Raw genomic sequence first — 23795 nt, forward strand, 5'->3', positions numbered from 1 at the left:
CACTGAGATGCGGAAGTGCAGCAAACTCGAGCAAAGGCTTAGCGGCCTTGTTGAAGCCCCCACAAATTTATCTTTTAATTGCATTTTCCACGAACTTTTTGAAGTACCCTTTAATACATTACTTCATATACTTCTTTTTTGGTACTGATATACCTATATTTTCAGTAGTCTATACAAATCAAAATAGTTTTATAAGAGCTATTACTTTTTTAATGTTTATTTTCATATACTTGAAAGTCAGAGGCAGAGAGAAAGAAAGGGAGAAAGGTAGAAAGAGAGAAAGAAGGAGAAAGTAAAGAAAGAAAGAGAAAGAGAAAGAGAAAGAGAAAGAGAAAGAGAAAGAAAGAAAGAAAGAAAGAAAGAAAGAAAGAAAGAAAGAAAGAAAGAAAAGAAAGAAAGAATCGATTGATCGATCAACTGATCAATCGATCTTACACCCACTGGTTCACTTCCCAAATGCCTCCAACAGACAGGGCTGGCCAAACCAAAGACAGGAGTCCAGGTGCCATCCAGGAATCCCATGTGGGAGCAGGGACCCAAGTACTTGAGCCATCATCTGCTGCCCGCCAGGATGCATTAGCTGGAAGCTGGTTGGGAACCCGAGTACAGAAGACTAGAACCACCACTGTGTTATGGGATGCAGGCGTCCCAAGTAGTGGCTTAGCCCAATGAGCCACAATGTGCACCTCACCCCATCCCCGTCCTGCCACAGTGATATTACTTTTTAAAAATTACATCTAATTCTCTTTGTTGTCCAAATTTGTTCTCTATTTAGTTGTTCTGTTCTAGTACTCCCATATATTCTGTAGACTTCCTACACAACGTTAAGACGGAGATTCAAATGGGTTACCATGCTTCATTGTGACTCACCTGTTTACACGCCTCTGCATAGACTACGAGCTCCTGAGGAAAATGGCCTCGTCTATCATGTTTGATGCACAGGGTTTGGTAGACGCTATGAACTAGGGTTGCTGAATGGAAGAATGGATTTAAATATATAAAGACATGTGCAACAGATTTATGACAATACTAAATAACTTACATATATATCCCATAATAGCCACCCGTATCACATATCCATATATATTGCATACAGAGTCCCATGGAGTTTACTGCTATATTCAAATACTATTAAATAATTATTTTTTTAATTTTTAAATTTATAATTTTTTAGCATTTTGCCACATGCACTTCAAAAGCAGACATATACGCGCATCCATATATAAGCAAGTCTAAGGGATACATTGTGAACATAAAACATGTTACACATATCAGCTTTGACCTTGCATTGTTTTATAATAACCTGCAAACCAGAGTCGGTCACCCCTCCCCCCGCCGCCCAGCACCCAGACACTGCCTGGAGGAGGAGTTTGGAGTTCGGAGATGGGAGTCCCTACGCAGGTCTGCGTTTGGCTTGCCCAGCACCAGCTGAGGGCCTGCAGCTCCAGGCCCAGGGGATGGCTGGGAGGACTTGGTAAGGCATGCTGGCAGTCACTGTACTGCTCCAGATTCCCTTCCTCACTTACAAACCCGGTGAAGACGGTTCATTTTTTTACACACTGAGTCTCTTTCACGTAGGGAAAGCTACCCCACGCTACAGTCCGACCAGGCAGGAAGAAAAAACCATCTTTTTTTTAAAATTTTTACTTCTTAATTAGTTTCTCCCTAGAAACCTTTCATTTAAGGTATACAAACTTGATGCCTGTCATCAATACAACTTTAGGAACGTAGTGATTCTTCCCACCCTAACCGCCCTCCAAACTCACCTGTCTGGAACAGCTAAGCCCGCAGGAAGCGCTCGGCGGACCTCCGCTATCCCAGCATTCCGCGCGCCGCTCCTGTAGCTCTGCCCCCGAGTCTCTATGGTAGCCCCGGCGTCGTAAGCGGCGCTGCGGCCTCGGTTGGGGTGGAGTGAGGCCTCCACGTTCCGTACTCACCTGCGGGGTGTCCTGCGCGGACGGGAGCGATGTCCGAGAAAAAGCAGCCGGTCGACTTGGGTCTCCTCGAGGAGGATGACGAGTTCGAGGAGTTCCCTGCCGAAGGTAACCTTGCGGGCCGCGCGGACGGCGACTCAGGCCTCGGCGGGCGGCGGCGCGGCCGCTCGGCCTGGTGTGGGGCGGCCGCGGAGGGTCGGAGGCGCCCGGCTGCGGGCCGCGGGGTCGGGGAGTCGGGGGGTCGCGGGGTCACGGTGTGGGGACCAGGGGCTCCTGCTTCCCCGCTGGAGGAGCCGCCGCGGACCTGGGCCCCGGCGCGGGGTCGGCTCGGTGGGCGCCCGCCGCCTGGCCGGTGCCGACGCAGCCCTCCCCGCCGCGGGGTCGGGGCTGAGCAGCCTGCTTTTGCCTTTAAACCTTCCCACAATTAACTTGCCGTCCCCAGGGAGGGCTCCCCGCGTTTAGTCTGCTAAGGACGGTCGGCCCGCCATTGCCCCCCGCCCGCTGCTCACCGGTGTGGCCGGCCTCGGGTGCAGGCGTCGTGAGCCCCTAAACCTTGTCCTTCTTTCTGTCTTGGCCTCACAACCGGAGAGGAGCGGCTGCTGTTGGCTCTGCGTGGCCGCTGTCGGTGGGGAGAGCGCGTCTCCGGGCTGTGCTTACGTGAACGCCGTCTCCTTCACAAGCGCTGGACCGGGCGTCGGGGCACCTGGCCCGGCCGACCCCCAGAGCCTTGACAGCGTCGGCCTTGGTTCCCGGCGAGGTTTCCAGAATTGGCCGCCTTCCTGGCTGCTTGTGAGGATGGGTCTGTGTGTGTGGAGAGTGGGCCCTGTTACTTTGTTTCGTGGAGGAGAACGTTCGTGTAGGTACTACACAGACCCCTGCACCAGCCCGAGGTGCGTTTCCCTTCAGTCCTGGAATTCGTCATGTACTGTCGGGATTGCTAGTTTTTCTGTTTAGATAGTGGGTTTCTCTGTGCAGCACCCCCCCCCCCCTTCACTTCTTTTTCTTTCTTTTTTTTTTTAAAGATTTATTTATTTGAAAGAGTTAGAGAAAGGTCTTCCATCCGCTGGTTCACTCCCCAAAGGGCCGGAACGACTGGAGCTGGACCCATCCGAGGCCAGGAGCTTCTTCCGGGCCTCCCAAGATGGCTTGGGCCATCCTCTGCTGGTTAGCAGGGAGCTGGATGGGAAGTCGAGCGCCGGGACTCCAGCCCGTGCCCATAAGGGGTGGATGCCGGCCCCCCCACTTCACTCTCAAGGTGGTTTATGTATGTTGTAGAAAACTGCTTGTTGAAAGCAGGATTTAGTTTTTACTCAAGCTTCATATTTGATATAGCAAGTATCTCTTATTTATCATTTACATGGCACAATGTTGGGCACTTTATTTATATTGTGCAAGCTGATTATCACCATCGCCCTAAGGAAAGGAAACTCAGATAAAACAAAAAAACCTTGCTGTTAAGTAGCCAAGCCAGAATCTGAAAGGTCTGACTTCCCAAATCCAGGCTTTATCTCTAATTAGTCTTGAGTAATTTATTTATTGGTCTCCTAGCAGAATAATTTATCTTCAGTTTTGAATGTATAGATGCTAATTCATTCAGGAAACTTCATTCTAGAATGAGAAATAACATTTGTAATGCCTGAACTGTGTTCCTGCTGCTCTGCTTCCTTTGTTTATTATTTAGAGAAATTTCCTTAATATGAGTTTGTGAGATTTTGCTGAATACAGAATCAGCCTGTTGGGTGAAACCACTCAATATTTACTAACAAAAAACTGCTCTGATAACCCCCACCCCCACCCCCCAGAAAAAACAAACCTTGGAAAATATCTCCAAAGGATTATTTCTCATTTAAAATTGTACATTTCTGTGGCTAGCACTGTGGCATAAAGCTAAACCTCCACCTACAATGCTGTCATCCCATATGGGTGCCATTTCGAGCCCTGCAGCTCCATTTCTGATCCAGCTCCCTGTTAATGAGCCTGTGAAGTCCTTGGGCCCTTGCACCTGCCTGGGAGACCCGGATGAAGCTCTGGGCTTCTGTCTGGCCCAGCCCCAGCTGTTGTGGCCGTTTAGGGAGTGAACTTCCGGGTAGAAAATGCCACTCTCTCTGTATCTCTGCCATTCAAATATATAAACATCTTTTAAAGAAATTGTACCTTTCTTTCATGTTTTGACCTGGTCATGGTTTACAGTCCTGGTTGCTATTCAAAGGATTATCCTTAGGCAAGCAGTCTCAGCATTGTGTGGGGAGCCTGTTAGAAAGCAGCATCTCTGGGCTGGTGTTGTGAGGCAATGGCTTGAGCTGCCGCCTGCAACACTGACATCCCTTCTGGGCCCTGTTCAAGCCCTCGCTTCTCTACTTCTGATCCAGCTTCCTGCTAATGCTCTTGGGAAAGCAGTGAAAGATGGCCCAAGTGCTTGGGCACCTGCCACCCGTGTGAGAGACCCAGATGAAGCTCCTGGCTTCAGCCTGGCCCAGCCCATGCCATTGGTAGCCATTTAGGAAGTGAACCAGTAGATGGAAGAGCTCGCTGTCTATGTAACTGCCTTTAAAATAATAGAAAAAGAAAGCATCTAATTGCTCAATCTAGACCTGCTCAGTCAGTCTGGACTTTACCAGGACACCTAAACAGATTTCTGTGTACATTAAAGTTTGAATTTTTTGGTATTTCAGTGTTCAATTCAATTATTAATCCCCTGATTTTCTTTCGCTTTCCCTTTTTTGGAAAATTCGTTTTCTTATGATTGTCTTTATGGCAACTGAGCCATTAACAAACTTACTGATACAAATTAAAATTGCTGTTACTAAGCCAGCTTTGTAAGTTGTCTGCAGTCTATAGAGGCTGTTAATTTTAAAAGCTTCTTTGAGTCTCAGGTACTGCTAAAATTATGATGCCCGCTCTCTAGGGTATTTGTAGTTTAGAACTTTGTCACATTCAAGACGGTTATGAAATTATGCATTCATGATTGATCAAAGAAGTGTTTTTGATATGTCTCATCCTTGCTAGCCTGTTTGGTCGGATGTCATTTTAAGGATGGGGATTCTTTTCTAAAAAGAAAGCGGAGATAACATGTTTTACTGGAGTCTTCATTTCTTCTGAGAAGCTCTTCAGTATGAAGTGTAAAATCTGCAGTGCTTCTCTGAAGGCATAAAGGAACGCATGCTGCTTTTATTCCCTCCTGCCCTTTATTTAAGCTGTGAATCTGTGTTACATAGCAGTTCCTCCCAGTTATTCTAATTGGTGAGTGTTTAAACCAGCCCAGAAGCAGGAACAGTTTAAAAAAAAATCATGGTTAGGATCTTTGTGGAATGCATTCTCCAATTTGACTATTTAAACTAAGTATTGAAATATTTTTATTTAAAATTATTTAATATTAAAGTTATTAAATACTGAATATTTAAACATAGGCTTACTAGGAAGACATTCAAAGCCCTGGGCATGATTGATTTTAGTATAATTTTGGAGGCCTTGACATGGTTAGAATTTGAGAGCCAACGAGTACCTAAAAGTCTAGAAAAGATTTCATGTTTCACCATCACACAGGCTGTTGGTAGTAGAGTGGAGTCTAAAACTGAAGTACTTTTTAATTCACTTGAAATTTTGAATAGTTTTTCATATGAGATTTTTGAAGGTTTAAAAAATGTTTTCATTAATTTCTTCTGGGACAGTTGGAAGTGGGTGAGAGTAAAAGTTTGAAAAAAAAGTACTTCAGAGTATTCTCTCTTTATGTCAGAATTGAGTGGTTTTTTTTTTTTTTTTTTTTTTTTTTTTTTTTAAGGACATTTAAAATGAAGTTGAGTTTGGCTGCAGCAGCAGTGTTCTGTAATTTTTTTTTTCCTGTAAGCAGTGAAACTGCTGTATAGTATGAAGAAATCAGGATTAGACAGACTACTACCCGCCTCTTCACCCTCTCACACCCTCCTGGAGAAGTTGCTGGATAGATGTTGATAGGAATCTCCGGGGAGGCAAACAGGCCATAATTCCCTAATGCTGCTTCAGTTATGCTGGAAAGTCTAAAGCACTGTCACCTGTGCCTGACAAAAAGGGCCATCAGTGGTTCTTACCTTGGGGGGAGGGGTGGGTTGAATATCACTTTCACTGTACAGATAGGAGTATAAAAAATCTGCCAGCATTTTGAGGGTGTAGGCCCAGGATTTTAAATGTGTGCTCTGCACAGACAAGTATAATGCAAAGACTTATCCTGCAGTCAGTGCCACTGAGAAATCCTTACGTGAATACCGCGTACCAGCTGTACTAAACAATCAATAGAAGCATTGCTGAGGATGTTAGATATAGAAGGTGTACTCAACCAGTGTTGGCCATGTCAGATACCTGCCAGTTTGCCTAGAGCTAAAAGGGGCTTTGCTGTTTGCCCTTAGTAGATTTAATATGGTGGACTTGTAAATAATATTATCATTTAAATTAGTTACATGGTAGTAGCAAGAAATAGAGAACTCATGTTACTAAAAAGGAAAAAAAATATAGTAAATGGCAGAGTACCTATTCAATGTCTTTTATTCGTAATTGCATGCAAGGAGTATGTTTTTGAACCTCTGGGTGAGTAAACATGATGAATTCAAGATCAGGCCAAAATTCAAATCTACCATTCAAAAATGTTAGCTTGTCAATTCATGCTTAGCTTCTTTAAAGTATTTTATAGTCTAGTTGAAATAAAAGATATGTTTACTTTGGTGCAAAAAAATTGAAATGCATTAAATTTTTTTCATAATACACACTTTAACGGAATTTTGAAGATTCTTATAGGATAAATGTACAAGTAATTGCATATAGTGAAAAATTTAAACCTATAAAATGGTATATGTTGCTCCTCAACCCCAAAATTTTCCTGTGCCAGTGGTTACCACTTATTAGTTATTCTTCCAGAATGTATATATACATTGTGCTGGTTTGTATAAATTCTTTAAATACTCAGAGGCACATACTATATATTTCTACTTTTTATTATTTAATCTTAGACATGTTTTCACATTAATATAAAAATCCATCTCATTCTCCACTGTGTACATGTTAATAATTTAGTCCCTTATTGATATATGTGTAGGTAGTTTTTAGTTTGGTTTTGTTGCAATTACAGACAGAATGGATATTCTTAGATCTTTGTATGTTTTTGGGCTATCTATAAGATAAATTAGGAAAAATTATCAGGTGCATTTTTATTTCTTTTAAAAACTTATTGTGAAGAAATCTCCAAGTTACAGAATATTTGATAGCTCTCTCTCACACACTCTCCCCCTCCCCCCCTTCTCCCTCCCTCTCTCCCCATAACTCTGCCTTTCAAATGAATAAAACTATTTCTTAAAGAGAGATGGAAATTATTTGCAGTTATGTACAGTGTGAGGTAGCAACATTGGATCTTTCAAAAAGGATATGTAGAAAAGAGATTTCTTTGAGGTAAAAAATAAAGGTGTGTGTTTACAAGTATTTGACCTGTCAAATGGTCCTTGCAAATGCAGGTAGTTAGGGGCCTAACTGGAAAGCTTTAAGGAAAATGACCAGTTTGTCTTCTTCCTTAAGAAGTGGGATTTTTTTGTTTCTTTGCTTATGACAGTGATATGTGTGTTTTTTAGGCAGTAGACTGTTTAGGAGACATGAACCCAGCAGAATTTGAAAAAAATAGAGACTAAAATAAAGGCTAATTAGCAAATTGTTGAAATAACTCAGGTGAATTATGGGGGGCCTGAAGTGAGTTATTATTGAAGTAGTAAAGAGAGTAATGCAAGAATTAATGGAAGAAGTAGAATTGATGGATCTTTGGCAACTAATTTATACAGGATGTTGGGAATATGAAAAAAACCAGGGGTTATGATTTTGCCTTTACATGAATAGAAATATGGATGGTAGGATATCTTTTGGATACCCTTGCTTCAATATTGTGCAGGAGGATCAGACAAAGAGCTGAAATGAGTTTTTGTATGTAATAATTATGCAAAGAATTGGATCTGAATTTACTTTATTAAAAATATGATCTTAATGGTTATATAAATTATTTTGAGCCTCTGTTTCAGACTCTTCACCACAAAAAACTAAAAGTTCACCAGGGGCCTGGTAGCAACATTGTTTATGACTTAACCGGTTCTTTTCTCTCAAATTGCCCGCTGACACTTTGGGTTCTTGTTAGAGAAGTGGTACCGTAGTGCTGCACTAGGTACTGATTTCGTAGCTACTGAATAGATCTGTAGGGTGTGTGTTTGCATTGGGATAACCTACAGAAGTTACATTTTAGAAGAGATGTTAATCTTTATGCAACCCTGGCTGGAACACATCAATTTATCTCAGAATGACTAGATTTGGTGGGGCTTCACTATCATATTCCTGAGTGTAGTGTTGCTAATTGCAACTACAGCTGTTCTCCTTTACATTCACCTGTGATGGTGAATGTACAGTTTAGTTTATTTCTGTTCATGTAATGTTCTGCATGCACATGAGGCTTTTTTATTGGAGGAAACTTGTGGTTTTGTTTGGAGTATCTTGACTGTTAGGAAATGAAAATTTGATGTTCCTAAAAATTGATACAGAGCAGAACATTTGTAACCTTATTTAGTAGACAAAGTGGAATTCCCTCTTTACTTTTCTCCAAAATGGTGTACTTCATACCTTTAAGAAATTTGGGAATGGAGAGAGTAAATATTAAAGACATTTTTCTAAGTTGAGAGAAAACCCTTTTCACACTTAAATGTCAAGGTGATACTTAGAGAGATGAAGTATGTGGGATCTTTGATAGCTCTGATTTTTGAAATTTAAAGCTAGTTACAGATGTAATTCTCAGGTGCCAAATGTGAAGAAAGCCAAATTTGGGGTAAAGTCTTAAATAATTTAGAATTGCTAGAAACTTATGTGCATGTTAGGCATCTGCTGTTGGTTATTCTGAATTCTGACTTTTTAAAATATGGTAATTATTTTTTTCTTTTTTATTAACCATCTGGAGGCCTGTACATTGAAATAAACACAGCTGTGGTTATTTAAATGCTTAATCACAATTCTGGCATTGAATTTAGTGTTGAAGTTAAAGTGTGTATTTTATAAGGTCATCTATATTGAAAGATGACATTAGACATCAGTCAGGTTTTCTTTTGGTTTTATATTTCTCTTTTTTAAAAAAGTTATACCTGGACTTAGGTCTTTAAAAATGAATGATTAGAAGTAGGCATTTGGCCTGATGGTTAAGACATTGAATAGGAAACCCCATCCTAATCGGAGTGCCTGGGTTTTTGTCCCAATTCTGGCTTCTGAGTCTAGCTTCCTGCAAGTGCAGATCCTGGGTGGCAGAGAGATGAGTCAAGTATTTGGGTTCCTGCCACCCATATGGGGAGACCTGATTGACTTCTCAACTTTGACCTTGGACATTGATAATTATTTGGTGACAAAACCAGTAAATGGGAGCTATCTCTCTGTTTCTCAAATTTTTTTGTTTTGCTTTGCTTTTTTAAGTATTAAATAGCATTTCATGATATTCATGATGAATAATTACATATATTGTAAGATATGGAGTTGTATGGAGGGTGTACAAGGGTTTACCATTTTGGGTATTATACTGTATCAGTTAAAAGCTTTATATGTAATATAGTTTAGTGTATAATCAGTTAGACAGTATTTGTTGTTTCCATCTAAAATAGATTAGATTCTAGTTTGTCACTGTGAACACTAATTTTATTAATAATCTTGTTAAATTTAACATGCTTAATAAATTAAAAAAGTTGTGGGGTTGGCACTGTGGTGTAGTGGGTAAAGCCTCCACCTGTAGTGCCAGATTCCATATGGGCACCAGTTCAAGTCCTGGCTGCTCCACTTCTGATCCAGCTCTCTGCTATGGCCAGGAAAGTAGCAGAAGATGGCCCAAGTATTTGGGCCCCTGCACCCATGTGGGAGACCCTGAGAAGGCTCCTGGCTCCTGCTTCGGATCGGCACAGGTGCGGCCACCTGGGGAGTGAACCAGTGGATGGACGACCTCTCTCTCTCTCTCTCTCTCTCTCTCTCTCTCTCCAACTCTGTCTTTCAAATAAATAAAATAAATCTTTAAAAAAATTTTAAAAATAAATCTTTAAAAAAAGTTGTATATTTTTTCATTTTAATAATTGGAAGAATGTTACTGTATTATGTACATTTTGATACATCTTACTCCTGGGATAAGATATTAAAGAGTGAATTTATATGATTAAAGAAGAATTTGACCAGCTTGTTCATCTTTGTATATATAGTAGTATCATAATTATGAAGTACTGTATAATAACACCAAGGAAATATGGTGCTAACATGAATCTTTTTGTGTGTAGTCTACCTAAAACCTTGCACAAAGTACTGTTGTTCCCCTCTCAGGAGCCAGTTTCTTTTTCTTGGAACTTTATTTCTACCTTATTGCTTTTGTTGCCCTAACATGAGATGCTCGTTAGAGGAGGAGGAGGCGTATGCTACTTAGGCTAAATGAGTACTGACTTTTTTCATGTTAAGAACTGGCACTCCTGACTGGCATTGTGGCAAAGAGGGTTAAACCACTGACAGCCCATGTGAGCATTGGTTGGAGTCCTGGCTGCTCCACTTACAATGCAAAATCCCTGCTAATGTGCCTGCAAAGACAGTCTTGGGCCGATGCTACCCACGTGGTAGATGTATATAGAGTTACGAGCTCCTGGCTTTAGCATAGCCCAGCCCTGGCTGTTGTAGGCATTTGGGAATTAAACCAGTGGATGGAAGATCTGTCTGTCTGGCTCTCTGGTAACTCTTTCAAAAAAAATTTTTTTTTTTTTATTTTAGAATTGCACTGCTATAAAACAGTTTTTGATTCTTGTGTTTCCTTTTGGATTGGTGATTCCCTGAGGTATTTGGCCACAAGTTAGCAAGTTTTTGTTTTCCAAAGTGTAAGCAGGCTTGGAGACATTTGAATGACTTCAAGTAATTGTGATACTGAAATCAACATTTTGAATGAAGTCATAATTAGAATAAAAGTTCCTGAGGGCCTATAATTTACTGTTCCTAAAAAGGCAATTGCTTTAAAAGACAGGTGGTTGAAAGTGGTTCAGGCTGACTAGAGACTCAGTGTCTTAGAACTGTAAAGCCAGTTTCATCAATTTAGGTTACGTTACCCTTTTTATACAAGAACAGAGTATCCAGGTGCTAGCGCTGTGGTATAGTGAGTAAAGCTGCTGTCTGCAGTGCCAGCATCCCACATGGATGCGGGTTCAGGTCGTGGCTGCTCACTTCTGATCCATCTCTCTGCTGTGAGCTGGGAAAGCATTGGAAGATGACCTAAGTCCTTGGGTCCCTGCACCTGCATGGGAAACCCAGGGGAGGCTCCTGGCTTCAGGTCAGCCCATCTGAGGCTGTTGGCAGCCATTTGGGGAATGAACCAGGAGATAGAAGACTTTTCTCTGTCTCTGTGCCTCTGCCTCTCTGTAACTTTGCCTTTCAAATGAATAAATAAATCTTGAGATAAGAGTACCCAGTCTTTATTCACATGATTTTGGAAAATTAAACTCCCATTAGATATCTTTATAAAGACACCTTAAATATCCATAAAACATATTTAATTCGACAGCATATAACATCTGAGATTTATGAAAATAATGCTTGAAGAGAGGTTATAAAATATTTTTTGTAAGGCATTCTTTACATTTATCTATATTTTGGTAGTGGTAATGGTGACAGTTTTCAAACAAAGAAGGATATTGGGTGCTGTGGAAAGTTCGTGGAGAGGCAAGTGCTGTGGCACAGCGGGTTAATGTCCTGGCATGACGCGCCAGCATCTCATATGGGTACCAGTTTGAGTCCCGGCTGTTCCACTTCTGATCCAGTTCTCTGTTATGGCCCGGGAAAGCAGTACAAGATAGCCCAAATCCTAAGGCCCCTGCACTCTAGTGGGAGGCCCGAAACAAGTTCCTGGCTACTGGCTTTGGATCAGCACAGCTCTGGCCATTGCAGTCATCAGGGAAGTAAACCAGTGGATGGAAGACCTCTCTCTATTTCTGCCTCTCTCTAACTCTGCCTTTCAAGTAAGTAAATAAATAAATAAAATGAAAAAAACTGAATTACAGGATGAGTTTACTTTGGTACAAAACATCTGGAAATCCATGCATAGATCTTTAATGATTTTTTTAAGCTTATTTATTTGAAGGGCAGAGAAGCAGAGAAAGAGAGCAAGATTTTCTCTATGCTGGTTCACTTTCCAAGTGCCTGCAACAGCCAGGGCAGGGCCAGGCTGAAGTCAGTAGCTAGGAATTTCATCTAGGTCTCCCATATTGGTGTCAGGGGCTTAATACTTGAGCCATTATCTGCTGCCTCCCAAGGTGCACACTAACAGGAAGCTAGATTGGGAGGAGAGCTGGGACTTCAGTATGGCATGTGGGCATCCCAAGCAGCAGTATACGTCACTGCACCATAATGCCCATCTGTGGACTTTTTAGTTTTTTAATTGTTTTCAAAGATTTATTTATTTATTTATTTGAAAGGCAGAGTTACGGGGGAGGGGGGCAGTCTTCCATCCGTTGGTTTACTCCCCAAATGGCCACAATGGCTGGAGCTGCACCCATCCAAAGCCAAGAGCCAGGAGCTTCTCCTAGGTCTCCCATGCTGGTGCAGGGGCCCAAGCACTTGGGCTCATCGACTGCTTTCCCAGGTCGTAGTAATGAGCCGGATCTGAAGGGGAGCAGCAAGACTGGAACCATTGCCAGTGTAGAATGCTGGCCCCACAGGTGGAAGCTTAGCTTAGTACACCACAGAGCAGGCCCTTCCACGAACTTTTTAAAGTTCCATGATACAGTTTTCTTTAAGACCTTCTGTGTCTCCAAAAGCCCCTAATTTGTAAGCAGTCTTCAGTTTTAGCCATTTTATAGAAACTTAAAATACAAAGCCAAACCATGCTGAAGCTGAATTAAAAATGAAGATCTTGTGGGTTATTCTCTGTTAGATTTTTCAGGTATGGTATGTATAGGAGAGAGCCACAATGACTAATATCAGGGAGTCTTCCCAATGGGTCTTAATGTTAATAATTTAAAATATTTTTATTTAAAAAATGCATAATACAGTATAATGCAGTGTGTATGTGTGTTTTCAAATGTAATGCCGTGATAAAATTATAATAGGCGTAAACCAAAAGAAGAGAGCAGGGTGTGCTTGGAACTGTTGGTTCCAAGATTGTTTGAAGTAATTAAGATGACAAGAGGACTTGGTGATGTTAGCACCCTACAGACCCGATTTTTAATGCATAAGACAGTAATAGCAAGAAGAATATCTTGGAAGAATATTAGCATTGTATAGGTGAGACAGAGTAATGGGAGTGTCTGATATGGATGGAGACACAGGAATATATTGGAAAATGATTCAAGGGATAGAATGGCAGGACTGGGTCATGAAGAGAAAAAATTTAAGATGACTCACCCAGCATCTGATATGACTGAGTGGATACGTTTGCGTATTTCCTTAGTGATGCCAGAAAAGCATGTTGGTTAGGGGTACTAGTAACTGAAGAAAATTAACTAGATTTTGGTGGTGTTGAGCTTGTGTCCAGTAGACAATTATACGTAGAATGCTAAAATTCAAGAAAGAGTTCTGCATTGGAGACAAATTTGGAAATCATATTGCTAAAATACATCACTTAGGATGGCACTAAAGGAGAGTGTGACCTGGGAATGCAGTCCTAATTTGAACGTTCTGCCTCAGGAGTAGTGTTCAGGAGCTTAAGCCTATTTCTCTGTGTGCTCCTTGGTTTCTGAAATATAAGTGATGATTAGAGATTAGGTTGTAGGAAAGCTGTCTTTTTGATAGTACTTAATAATCTCTAATTTCTGTCTTAATAGTATTACTTTCTTAATATTTCTTATTATTAACCTGCCTGGAGATGTTAGTTTATATATATATGTATTTTTAATATTCCAAACAGAAGCTAGAATCTTAGTCTAAATCTCCCCTGTACCCTAAAAGCAAAGGAAGAAAAGAAGAAATTTAGAAAACTAAAAACTATTTAATTCTTTATGTATATTTATAATTAAAGCCCAAATTTTATATTGATGATATTAGCCAAACATTAATGATGGCCTATAATTTAATCTACTTTTTTTTTTTTTTTTTCCTAATTGAAAGGTAGAGAGAAACAGAGAGCTCTCATCTGCGGATTCATTCCCCAAATGCCCATAGTAGCCAGAACTGGGCAGAGCAGGAGCCAGGAGCTGGTAACACAGTCCAGGTCTCTGGTATCAGGAACCCAGTTACTGAGTCATCACTGCCTCCAGGGTCTGCATTGACAGGGAGCTAGAATCAGGAGCTTGAGCTGGGAATCAAACCCAGCCACTCTGGTGTGGATCACGGCATCTTAACTGCTAGACTGAGTGCCTGTTCCTTGCGTACTTTTCAGTATCTGTATGTGAGTGATCCTTTTTCGTGTTTTGAATTTCACACTGTTATCTTTCTGCTTTCTTTAAGTTGCTGATGCTATTTTGAAAGAATATGAAATAGACTATAAACATGAGCTCAAAGAAAAAGTATCATCTTGAAATTAAAGTTTTCATGGCAAGTGGGATTTCGTTTTTATTAAGTCATGTTTTAGATTTCCTGCAAATTTAAGAATGAAAGAACAAGGCAGCAGGCACTTTGAGATTTTAGAAGATTACCATAATGTTACATAGTACTACATAGTTGTCCTATGTTCATCAGAAAATTTTCTGAAGTTTTTCTATTTGTGGAAATAATGTCTGAGAAATATTTAGACAGCATGTGTTTTTCTGTTTTTAGACTGGGCTGGTTTAGATGAAGATGAAGATGCACATGTCTGGGAGGATAATTGGGATGATGACAATGTCGAGGATGACTTCTCCAATCAGTTGCGGTAAGTTTTAAGCCAATTTTTTAATATAGCTCAGTATTCTTTATAAGCACAGGGTAAGATACTTAATCTTTGAAATTCGAATTATGTAAAAGTAAGACACATTGCCTTCATCTCCTGTGCTTCTGAACATGAATATTTTGTGTAATTGTGTATATATAAATTTTATTCTTGTTTCTTTACAAAGATAGTTAAATGGAATCATATTTTTCTGTTTTATCTTTGTATGTTTAATTCTGTTCTGTGTTAATTAATTTCCTACCAAAATTGAAAAACTCAGCAGAAATTTGAAACATAGAGGGTTGAGACCCAGTAGATTGTTGCTCAAACTGGAATGGATTTGGGGGCTTGGAGTATATTTTTCCATATTCATGTATAAATCTACCAAATTTTATTTATTGAAGTAAAATTCATATAACACAAAATTAAACATTTAAAGTACAAAATTCAGTGGCATTTAGTATACTTACATGACACTGTGTAACTACCTTCTCTATTTAGTTCCAGTATTTCCAAAAGCAGACCTCATACCATACTCATTAAACAGTCACTTTTCATTTCCCCTTCTGCTAGCAGTGGCTGTCTGCGTTCTGACTGTATGGATTTACCTGTTCTGGATATTACATGAAAATAGGATCATACAGCGTGTGTGCTTATATGTCTAGATTCTTTCACTTAGCATGATTTTTTTAAAAAAATTCATCTACATTGTAGCACCTGTCAATATTTCATCCCTTCTTAAGGCTAAATAATATTCCATTATATTGATGTATTTTATTTATCCATTCGTCAGCTGATGGACATTTGGGCTGTGTTCACCCTTTGGCTGTTGTGAACAAGATGGGCATGTATTTGAGTGCCTGTTGTCAACTTTGAGGGGTATATACCACAAAATAAAATTGGTAGTTCTATTGGTTGTATAATTCAGTGTTCAACTTTTTGAGAAACTGCCAACAGCAGTTGAACAGTTTTATATACTCCTACTAGCAATGTATAAAAGTTCCAGTTTCTCCAGATCCTCACCTCACAAAAGTTGTTTTCTTTTTTTATTAATGACTTTCTATAAGTGAAGAATGTTAAGTGGTACCTTATTACCTCCTTGTGGTTTTGATTTGAATTTCCTGATGACTAATGTTCTCATGTGCTTATTGGCCATTGGTGTATGTTGTTTGGAGAAATGTCTACTCAAGTCAAATGCTTTTCCCATTTTTAAATTGGGCTTCTTTTGTCTTTTTTTTTTTTTTTTTTTTTTTTTTGAGTTCTAAGACTTCTTTGTGTATTCTGGATTCTAAATCCTTATCAGATAAAGAACTTGCAGATACTTTCTTCTGTTAGGTCATCTTTTAACTTTCTTCATATAGTGTTTTTTGCACAAAAGGTGTTGGTTTGGGTTTTTTTTTTTTTTTTAAGATTTATTTCTTTATTTTGAAAGAAAAGTAAAGACAGATCTTCCATCCACTGGTTCACACACAACACCGCCCCCCCCCCCCGCCCCCTCCAGGGTGGCTACAGTGGCCAGCATGGTGTCAGGCCTAACTCAGGAGCTTCATCCAAGTCTCTCATGTGGGTGGCAGGTATGCACTTGGGCCTCTTCTGTTGCTTTTCCCAGGCCGTTAGCAGGGAGCTGAATTAGAAGTCAAGCAGCAGAACATGAACTTGGGCCCATGTGGGATGCTGGTATCATAAGTGGCGGCTTTACCTGCTGTGCCACAGCACTGGCCCCCTGCAAAAGATTTTAATTTTTATGAATTCTATTTTACCTGTTTTTTTTTTTGTTACTTTGCTTTTTGTATCATTTAAGAATTCATTGAAAAAAAAATAAAGAATTCATTGCTGAGTTGAAAGTAATGAAGTTTTATTCTTATGTTTTTTTCTAAGAGTTTATAATTTAGCTATTACATTTAGGTGTTTGTACATTTTGAATTAATTGTAGTATATGATTTGAAGAAGGGATCCAGCTTATTCCTTTGCATGTGGATATACCATTATCTCAGCAGCAGTCTTAATAAGGTCTTGTTCCCCTCCTGATTTTGTTTTGTTTCAGTTTGATTTTACCTGTCTTAGTAATAAGGATATCGAAGCATGTTTGGCTCCATTCATGATACAGAAGGATTAGTATAATCTTCTAATCAACTAATCTAGTGTGCTTGCTTAAAAAGGAAGTGAGAAATTTTTAATGAGTTTTAAAAATGTATTTTTAATAGTGAGAAAATTGTATTTGATTTACACTTCATTTTTTATAAAATGAGCTTATGAGCTGGCATTGTGGTGCAGCAGGTTAAAGCCTGGGTCTGTGATGCTGGCATCACATATGGGTGCCAGTTCAAGTCCTAGCTGCTCCACTTCCGATCCAGCTCTCTGCTATGACCTGGGAAAGCAGTAGAAGATGGCCCAAGTGCTTGGTCCCTGAACCCCCATGGGAGACCAGGAGGAAGCTCCTGGTTCCTAGCTTCAGATCAGCTCAGCTCTGGCTGTTGCAGCCATTGGGAAGTGAACCAGCAGATAGAAGACCTCTCTCTCTCTCTCTCTCTCTCACTCTGCTTGTGTCCCTGTAACTGTCTTTCAAATAAATAAAATCAATATTTTAAAGAAAATTAGCTTAAAACCTTTGTATTTTGTTACCCATCTTTTCTCCTCTTTGGAAATAGTGCAATTTGTGTTTTACTATTATTCTGGTTCTTTTGCAACTCTGCATGATTTCTCAAACCTTGCTAACTGAATTTTGACTGTTTTTTGGCTCTTCCAGTACCCTGAGATGTAATTATTACCTTGAGACTTTAAACTGCTTTAATGCAATTTGGAGTTGTCTCACCTGTCTTAGTTTTCAATTTTGTCTTAATGATGACGCGTTTTCCTTTTACAGTTTTGTGGGCAAGATATGAATGACAGTTGTTGAACAATAATCGTGCTTTTTCTCTAAAATCTGTTTATATTTCACCATGTATTCCAAGCATTGGCCCTTTCCTTTCTGATTCTTGTTGGCCAATAAACAGTTGGCCAAAGGCTTTTCTGTTCTTTTTACAAATCTCAGCCCATTCTGGGATCAGGTTAATTTATTTATTTATTTGAAAGGCAGAGTGGCAGAGAAAGAGGCCTCTTTGATCTCCCGATTTACTCCCCAAAAGGCCCCAACAGCCAGATGTAGGCCACACCACGGCCAGGAGCCAGGAATGTCATCTTGATCTGCATGGGGAGGGAGGGTCCCAAGCTTGGGCCATCTTTCGCTGCTTCCCTAGGTACATCAGCAGGGACCTGGATCTGAAGTAGAGCAGCTGGAATTCAAGCCAGCTCTCTGGTATTCCATGTGAGTTGCCAGTGCCAAAAACTCGGTGGCCTATCCCGTTGTACCACATTTGACCCTACATTTGTCTTTTAAAAATGACCTCAGAGAACACCCTGCTACCTTTTTTAAAAAGTTATGAAATACCTCTCTCCTCTTTCTTCCTCATTGGAATTAAATTATTTTCGACCTTCCAGTGCTATTGAGCTTTATTCCAAGTTCTTAATCATATTTTACGGTTTTGGGTGGCTTTTAATTGGGGGGGGGCGTGAATTCTTTGAAAGTTGAGGTTGAGTTTTCTTCCTTTGCCATTCAAAAGAATTCAATTTCTCCAGAGTTGCTTCTTTTGTTTTCTTTTAGCCATAAAAGTACACTTTTATCTAAAATTTTCAAGACATAATTGAGTATTATGAATTTTTTCAAGGGATTTTTAGTAGTCAATGTTGATAATTGAATTCCTCATCACTACTACTTCTTTCCTTTGAAATGGTTTAGAAATAAAGCCTGACCTATATATTCTTTGTGGCTTACTGTTTCTGTAATACACTTCCAAGTGCTCTTACATTCTCTGTTGTATTTATTTCCTTATTTGAGTCATGAGTTTCTTCCTCGCTAAGATTGTTGATTTGTCACTAGTACTGTCAAATTGAGTTTAGTGATGACAATGTTCTGTAAGCTACATTATCTAGCAGAGAAGCCATCAGTCCTTTGGGAGTTTTGAGCAATTGTGATGCGCCTAGTCAGCTGAGGAAATGAATTCTGTATTTTATTTAATTTAAATAACCACATGACTACTGTATTGAATTCAGAGCCATGGACAATCCTTGTTTTAAAAATGTTGTCTACTGTGGGCTGGCACTGTCGTGCAGTAGGCAAAGCCTCCAACTGCAGCACCGGCATCCCACATGGGTGCTGGTTCATGTCCTGGCTGCTCCTCTTCTATCCAGACTGCTATGGCCTGGGAAAGCAGAAGATGGCCCAAGTGCTTGGGTCCCTGCACCTGCATGGGAGACCCAGAAGAAGCTCCTGGCTTTGGATCGGCTCAGCTCTGGCTGTTGGCAGCCATTTGAGGAGTGAACTAGCAAAAGAAAGACCTTTCTGTCTCTCATACTCTCCATAAAGAAAAAATGTTGTCTTCTGGACAGCATTGTGGCCAGCATTCATATGGACACTGGTTCCAATCTCCAGCTGCTCTGCTTCCAATCCAGCTACGTGCTAATGCACTTGGGAAAGCAGCAAAAGATGGCTCAAGTACTCATGCCCCGTATCTACTTGGGAGACCCAGATGAAGTCTTGGCTCTTGGCTTTGGCCTGGCCCAGCCCCGGTCATTGCAAAAAACCAAAGTTCAACCTCAGACCTAAACAACAAGAACATAAAATTTTGTCTTCAAGTTTCTGTGTATTTATCACTGTGGTTAAGAGGTGGTCGGGGCCGGTGCTATGGCGCAGCGGGTTAATGCCGTGGCCTGAAGCGCCATCTTTCCATATGTACGCCGGTTCGAGACTCTGCTGCTTCACTTCCAGTCCAGCTCTCTGCTGTGGCCTGGGAAGGCAGTGGAGGATGGCCCAAGTACTTGGGCCCTGCACCTGCATGGGAGACCAGGAGAAGCACCTGGCTCCTGGCTTCTGATAGGCGCGGCACGCCAACTGCAACACACCACTCGTAGCGACCATTTGGGGAATGAACCAACGAAAAGGAAGACCTTTCTCTCTCTCTCTCTCTCTTTCACTGTCTAACTACCTTTCAAAAAAAAAAAAAAGATCACCAATTTTACTTATAAATTGTTCACAAACAGGGAGATGATGAAATGCTTACAGTCAGCCAAGTTCTTACACAAGACTAAAAATTCTTTGCTAGAATTTGTAAGAAACCAAAAGAAAAAGAAATTGAGGTCACTAAGTACAAAGCACAAATATAAAACACACTAATGTGAGGAGGCTACTAAACAGAAAAAAATCCAACAAAAAAAGAGAAGAAATGCAGCACAACTGAAATAAGACACATAATTGATGCAGCCTATTTAAAACAAAAGCAACAAAACAAGAAAAAAGTCTAAGCCCCTAGCAGGTTTGAGAATCCCTCTATCAAAGAAATTATTTGGCTTTATTACAGTGGTTCTATCTGACATGGTAGATCAGGAACTATACTGCATTCTTGGAGATTTTATCTAAGACTGGGCACAGGGTTGGGAAACATCTTGTAAATTTCTACTGTGTGTAACAAATGATAACAGAAGCAACAAAAACCATGATGTCTTAGTTACTTGGAGACAAAGATGGCCCCATTCTTTCTACTTCTATTTGTAAAAGGAAGCAGAAAACTAATGTTTAAGAAAGCTGTAAAATCATTTTCATTGTAAATAGGAAAGTTAAAAAATTTTACCAGAAGATAAAATTCAAAGACATTTATCACATTCCTTAAAGAAAGGTTTTTAGGAAATATTTACAGCATTTTCTGTGGTCAGTGAAGCTAGCATCTTTTCCCTTCAGCTTTGGTTCTTATGTTAATGCTACATTACATTTGTGTAACTCTTATTTAAACCTCAGAGAATGGAGATGAGTTACTGTGAATGAAGAACGGATACTGTAATCTTGGGTTTCCTAAAGAAGGGGAAGGAGGCCAAAGGGAGCTATTTAATTTAGTTCCCAAAGGAAGGGTCAGAATTAGAAGGCTTGTGCTGGACTCCTGACCCCTAATCCACTGTTTATCCCAGCAGCTCATACTGTGCTCTGCACCTGAGAAGAAGACAAGGGTGATTCATTTGAGTAATCTCTGGCCTTTAAATAGTTCATGGAAATTAGGTCAGTATTATAAATAACAAATTTTTAGGAGAATGAAGGAGTTTGGGGAAATGAATAATAAACACGACACATCATTCCTGTTACGTGTTTTTTACAAAGTGTTTCCATTGGATAGTATGATGGTATCTATGCCAAATTATACGTGGGAACACATCTTTTTATCTTACTGGATATAAGGTTTATTAACCATACTTTATACAATGTTTTATGACAGATTAGACCTCCGATAATTTCGCCATGAACTGTGGCAAATAAGTTGTAAAATCTGTGGCAGATAAGTTGCTGTTTATATTTGAAATAGTAGTTTAATGTTGAAGTTGATTACAGGGGTAAACTTTTGAGCAAATGTTTTATATAAGGCAAATAACAATTGCAGTGGAAATTCTCAAAATATATGACTAAAACATCAGATTGGATAAATGATTTAAAATTATTTTTAAAAAGTCTTTGTATTTATACCAACATAAGCTTTTTCATTTTATTCACTTACTTATTTAATCAAAAGGCAGAGTTACAGAGAGAGAAACCTTCCATCCCCAAATGGCCAAGACATCCAGGGCAAGGAGCTTCCTCCAGGTCTCCTATATGGGTGCAGGGGCCCCAGTATTTGGGCCATCCTCCACTGCTCTGCCAGGTGCATTAGTAGGGAGCTGAATCAGAAGTGGAGCAGCCAGGATTTGAATTGGTACCCATATGGGATGCTGGTGCTGCAGGTGGAGGCTTAACCTTGTACGCCACAGTGCTGACCCCATACCTATATAAACATTTGAGATTTTCATCCACGTTTGAGATTAGGAAAGTAAAGTCTTATTTAATAGTCATGGTGTTATTTTTATTTTTGACTAAAAATAGTTAATACAGAAGATTGTCATGTATCCTTAAGTTTGATGAATAACTTTTTCTTGGTTAGAGCAGTAGATACATGTCAAACTTTATTTTTTTCTGTATCTGTAATACTAATGCTGCATCTGGTGATCATGAAATCCCTAAAGGCTTCATTTCAGTATGTATTTAGCTGTAAGATTAATGACTCTCAAATTGATGTTTAAATATTTATTAGGAACAAAAAATACATGTAGTATTCAGAAATAGCAATAAATTGCGTAAATTTCTTCCATTAGTAAATTTATCAGGAAATTGAGTAAGATAAAATATCAGTTAACTAATGGCAAAAGCAAAATTTTTTAGTATTATATTGACTCACACCCAGTCTCCTTCATAGATTTTTTAGGGACTGAAACAAAGCTATTTGGTAATATTTTAAACTAGTGCCCCATGTTTAACTCATTAATTTACTATACTTATTAAGAATTTATCAAGGATGCTAAGTGATGTTATTCTTTGTGTTTTCTTGTAGAGCTGAACTGGAGAAACATGGTTACAAGATGGAGACTTCATAACTTTCAGAAGAAATTTTGAAGTAACCTAAACTTGAACTGTTGACTAAATTCTAGGATGGAGAACCCAGGATCTGCTTGGATTTATTTTTGTTTTTGTAGCACAAGAAAAATAAATGTTTTGCTCTAAGTTTGGTTTGGCTCAGAAGTCTTGATCTTTTGCCTCTATTTGTTAATTTTATATTAATGATTTTACAGAACTTTATTATATTTAGAAAGTGAAATTTCATATTATGAAATTTTTTCTTTTTAAATCTCAAGTGAGCGGGGGCTACAATTCATATGTTCCTCAATTCAGTATTTTTCTTAAACTGCATCGATCAATGCTAGTCCTGTTTTATAAAGTACTTCTTTTCTATCACATTAAACCTTAATCTCGTTTGTATTTTGATAGCTTACACAACATTTACTGACATTTATAAGGTGACCCTTCAAAACCTATGTTTTTAAAATATTAATCATTTTAAATTGCTGTAATTTACTCAGTTCCTGAGCCATTAATAATATTATTAATGGTTGGTAGAGTATTATTAGTACTTAAAGTCTTAAAGTCCAGTGTGGTTTGATGACAGTTCTAAGAACAGTATCTCCCGTTAAAATCGGGTAAGCAGGTTCCAGATACTTTATCAACATGACATGTACATATTCTCAGGTACTACATAACAGGGTTGTTGTTTTTTTGTTTTTTTTGTTTGAGTTGAAAGGCAGAGTTAGAGGGAGAAATAGAGATCTTCTGTCTGCTGGTTCACTCCCCAAATGGCCACAATGGCTGGAAGCCAGGTTGATCTGAAGCCAGCAGCCAGGAGCTTCCACATGGGTGCAGGGGCCCAAGCACTCGGGCCATCGCTGTTGCTTTCCCGGGCACATTAGCAGGGAGTTGGATTGGAAGAGGAGCAGCTGGGACTCTTAACTGGCACCCACATGGGATACCAGCAACGTAGGCGGCAGCTTTACCTGCTATGCCACAGCACCGGCCCCTACTAGCGAATTTAAGTAGTACAATTAAGTTTCTGCAAAGTGATCACTGTTGTCTACTTTTGAGAGTGTGAGATTTTATTCTGTATGCAGAGGATTCATTCTGCTATGACGGAAGCTCATGCAGAATTTTTATTAGGAATATTTTCAAAGTTAAATTTATTGCTCATTACAAAGTAGAATCATCTGTACTGTTGAGTAATTTCAAATATATGTGTAACATAATGCAATGTAGACACCAAAATTGGAGTGACCTGAAATACAAATTATGTCTCAAGATGATTTTGAATACCAACATGTTTTCTCTCCTAAGACATGCATAAACTTGGCTTGCTTCCCCTGACAGAACTACTAGAAGATCAAATGCACTATTGCTGTTTAGTGAAGCACAGGCAACCATGTTAATCTTATAATATTCTAAGAAATATTTTGATGTATATTTTTTCAAGATTCTGTTCGGAGGTACTCACCTTAACAGTATCAGATCAGTACCAAGAGTGATGTCTGTTTTATGTGACCTAAGTTTAACTTGTACAGTACAGTTTTGAAACCTCCTAGTAATTGAGCGTTGGATTCAA

At 39.5% G+C, this 23795-nt stretch overlaps 2 long non-coding RNA genes across 4 annotated transcripts in view; one reads left to right on the plus strand and one right to left on the minus strand.

Annotated features, from left to right (window-relative positions):
- Window positions 1-1893, minus strand: part of LOC103349505 (uncharacterized) — a 35994-nt gene extending 34101 nt beyond the window's left edge. For all 3 annotated transcript variants that reach the window (XR_011383202.1, XR_001794059.3, XR_001794060.3), the window contains exons 1-2: window positions 1767-1893; window positions 871-971 (exon numbers count right to left, since the gene is read on the minus strand). This is a non-coding gene — a long non-coding RNA (uncharacterized lncRNA). The remainder of the gene's footprint in view (window positions 1-870; window positions 972-1766) is intronic.
- LOC108177235 (uncharacterized) lies at window positions 1820-22372 on the plus strand. The gene is made up of 3 exons (XR_001794058.3): window positions 1820-2042; window positions 14673-14766; window positions 22203-22372. It is a non-coding gene; the product is annotated as an uncharacterized lncRNA (long non-coding RNA).
- Window positions 22373-23795: the final 1423 nt, after the last annotated feature.

The sequence above is a fragment of the Oryctolagus cuniculus genome, chromosome 16, assembly GCF_964237555.1.
Source record: "Oryctolagus cuniculus chromosome 16, mOryCun1.1, whole genome shotgun sequence".
NCBI classification, from domain to species: Eukaryota; Metazoa; Chordata; class Mammalia; order Lagomorpha; family Leporidae; genus Oryctolagus; species Oryctolagus cuniculus.